Consider the following 770-nt stretch of genomic DNA (forward strand, 5'->3'; position numbering starts at 1 on the left):
GGCGTGGTGGAGGCCGGAGTGAACGCCAACCCGCACGCGGCGGAGCTGGCCGCCGTCGGCGCGGCGTGCAGGCTGGTGCTGGTGCTGCTGACGGCGTCGCCGACTTGAGGCGCGCCGGGCGCGGAGCGGCGGCGAGGCGGCGAGGCGGCGAGGCGGGGGACGGGCCGCGGTGGCGTGGTGGCGGGACGGTATTGGTGGGACGGCGGGCGGGGAGGTGGAAGGCAGAAGCGGCGATTCAAGGGGGGCTAGTGTGTGCCAATGGGGGGCACTGTACAGTGATGCGAAGCGATGAATAATGTAAAACAAGCAATGCACAAAGCTGTTGTGATTTCCGAGAGGCGGACGGAGGAGGAGTCTCTAGCGAGGAGAGGAAGGGAAGGCAGGGCGGGACCGGAGCCGCGCCGGGCGGAAGTGCTCCGTCGCCCGCGTGAAAAACAACACAAAATCCGCCACATTACAGCGCCCGCCAGTGCTCACCCGGTCACACACCCCCCTGTGTCCGGGCCTCGCTTTTTGTTTTTCCCTTGGCTCCCCCCGCTCCTTTTAAACTACGCCTTCGCCGTCGCCGCTTCTCCCCCTTCCCCCCCCTCCGCACTCGCCCACACACCCCCTGCGCGCGAGCCTCGCTCTTTTGTTTTTCCCTTGGCTCCCCCCGCTCCTTTTAAACTACGCCTTCGCCGTCGCCGCTTCTCCCCCTCCCCCCCTCCGCACTCGCCCACACACCCCCTGCGCGCGAGCCTCGCTCTTTCCTCTGGCTCCCCGCTCCTTTT

The sequence above is a fragment of the Chondrus crispus genome, genomic scaffold, assembly GCF_000350225.1.
Source record: "Chondrus crispus Stackhouse genomic scaffold, scaffold_155, whole genome shotgun sequence".
Taxonomy (NCBI): domain Eukaryota; phylum Rhodophyta; class Florideophyceae; order Gigartinales; family Gigartinaceae; genus Chondrus; species Chondrus crispus.